Raw genomic sequence first — 3,098 nt, forward strand, 5'->3', positions numbered from 1 at the left:
TTTTCACTGAGAGGATGGGAAGTAGCCACTGACAATGGTGACACCCTACATACAGCTTGCCGTAGACGTGCTTTACAAACAATTGAGTTGAATATTACATTGCAGAAATTCAGAGGACAAAGGATCTCCAAAACTCCAACACATTTCCCATTACTGCACAACAAGTAACGATTTTATTCTCTTTTATTTTTCCAATCTAATAATTCCAACTGATAATTTTGATTGACATCCTGACTAAGAATAATAAAATAAATATAGCTTGCTTCAAACCAACAATCTCCGTGGGATTTGACCCTTACTCACGTAAGATATTACTTGGACGACCCAGTGCACTTGCTGGTTAGTTGTGCGGATTGCAAAAAGTGTTATTGCAATTTCGTGCACCAGTACCTTTTTAAGTTCTTATTCCGAGTCCCTTGTAAAGAAATTGTGATTTAGTTTTTTCTTTTATTTAACTATATTTACAACCATCTTTCAAATTTTTATAAAATCGCTTTTGATTCGATATGCACTTCTCTATATAAAACTTTGAAAATCCCTGATATAGTTAAAAACTATTTATTTCCAACACCTTACCTGTTCTTTTACTGGTTTATGGAAATATACTTACTTTAAATAACTTGACTTTTCTAACAACTTTACTACGGTTTTTATGCATATCTTTACTTGATTATATACTTAGGTATTTTTCAAAATTCTTGAAAGAAATGATTTTTGCCTTTATTCCAGTTGATCTTCATTTTGACCAACTTCACCTAATTTATTTTAAATTGAATTTGGTTTAGTATAACACATTATTTAGACATTTGTTATTCTTTTGAAAATATTGGGCTAATTTCTTAAACTTTTGTTTCTATGGATGTCATATTTGATCTTGTTCTTAATTATTCTTTTACATGTTGTGAACATTACCATTAATCTCAGTTTTCCTTCTCTTGTGAATCTCACTCTTATCTGAGTCAACTTGAATTTGTTCTAATTTAGTGTGTCGTTTATCCTCTTATTGTTTCTACTAGAGTTCTTTAGTCGAAGAGTCATTGTTGCGAGTTTGCTATTGATGAGTTGAATTCTTTTTTTAGCGTATCTTAATCTTCTTGAATATTCTTGTGAGGTGGTGAGTTCAAGTATACTCTTGGAGTTTTGTTTTGAACCTTTTTTTTTCTAAAAGAAGTTTTGAGTTCTCTTTAAAGAAATTTTAAATCAAATTTTTCTCTTGCTTGATTGTAATTGAAACCATTCTTTAAATTTTGATAAAGTTATTTTGACTTTAGCATGCACTTCTTTATATGAAACTCTAAAAACCTTATCATGCGTACGCAACACTGTCATGCGTACACTAAGATGAAATTTTTCAGATACTCGCGCACTCACGTATGCGGAAGGGTGTTTGCGTACGCGGAACCCTATTTTTGCTGAAAGTGTGTTTACAAAAATTACCTCGAATTTTTTTTTCTAAATAGAGTTTAACTTCTTATATGTTTGCTATAACTTGTATACACGTTTGTTTGAATATTGTTCATACCCTCGGCCGAGCTATACGGTCCGGGTTGGACGAAGACAAAAATGATCGACTTCTTGTAAGGTTGGCTCGTCACCGACCTCTTTCAAAAGAGCTCGGCCATATCGCCATAGAGGCCCAAGCAGGCCTAAAATAAAGGACACTGCCCCTCAGAAGGCGGTTGACCCGAAGATAAGGATCTCTCCCACGAAAGATAAGATAAGATGACAAACTTATCTTGAAGGAAGATCACCAAAAGACTACTATGAATACACTGGAGCACCCAGGTATAACTCATACTCCAACTCTACAAAAAACCTACATAAAAGCCCGTACTGACTTAAGCATCGGAGTCACTTGTAGGTACTACCACCCTCCGGTGATCGAAGACCAGTAGCACCTCAAGCTCCAACAAGTCGGACACGGCAGTTCCGATCACCCCAGAAGATTTCGTCTGAGATTGACCTCAACATTTCAGGTAAACCTTGGAACATTGGCACCAAAATCTGAAAGTCATCCAATCAACATGGAAAACAACCCTGCCAATGACCTTAACTCTGGATTAGAAGAAAGAACGCCATTCAAGAGCACGGATGCCACACCAACCTCCCCAAAGAACACACACCAATCCAAGGGAGACAAACAACCTCAAAACACAGAAATCTTAGATGCCATCCGTGAACAGCAGGATCGCCTCAAACAACTCGAACAAGAGGCTGAACGTCAGTGAGAGGCCGAGAGAGACCACCAGAGGGAAACAAGATGGCGTCGAGAGCTGGAGGACAAGCTCCTAAAGCTCGAAGCCGACCTCAAAACTAAAACCACCCGATTCAGTCGCAAGGATAGCCCTCACAAGAACCAAGACCCGTTCACAAAGGAGATCATGAAAGCTAAAGTCCCAAAAGACTTCAAAGCTCCTAACATGACCCCATACAATAATACGTCTGATCCATGCCATCATCTCAGCAATTTCAGAAGTTGGATGTATCTCACGGATGCCTCAGATGCAATTCGTTGCAAAGGCTTCCCGACCACCTTGACCAAGACGGCAATAAAGTGGTTCAACTGCTTGCCATTAAGATCGATCACAAGCTTCAATGACCTCGCCAAGAAGTTCCTAGCCAGGTTCTCCATCCAGAAGGACAAAACCAAATACGCTCCAAGCTTGCTAGGGATTAAACAAGGAGATTGATAGCGCGAAATTGTGATCAATACTTTTCACAAATCAAATAATCCCCGGTAATGAATCCAAAAACTTGGTGTTCAATACCATGGCATAAACACAACTTCGCACAACTAACCAGCAAGTGTACTGGGTCGTCCAAGTAATAAACCTTACGCGAGTAAGGGTCGATCCCACAGAGATTGTTGATATGAAGCAAGCTATGGTCACCTTGTAAATCTTAGTCAGGCAAACTCAAATGGGTATGGTGATATGCGAATAAAATATAAAGATAAAGATAGAGATACTTATGTAATTCATTGGTAAGAATTTCAGATAAGCGTATGAAGTTGCTTGTCCCTTCCGTCTCTCTGCTTTCCTACTGTCTTCATCCAATTCTTCCTACTCCTTTCCATGGCAAGCTTAAGCAAGGGTTTC

This window comes from Arachis duranensis, chromosome 3 (assembly GCF_000817695.3).
Source record: "Arachis duranensis cultivar V14167 chromosome 3, aradu.V14167.gnm2.J7QH, whole genome shotgun sequence".
NCBI lineage: Eukaryota > Viridiplantae > Streptophyta > Magnoliopsida > Fabales > Fabaceae > Arachis > Arachis duranensis.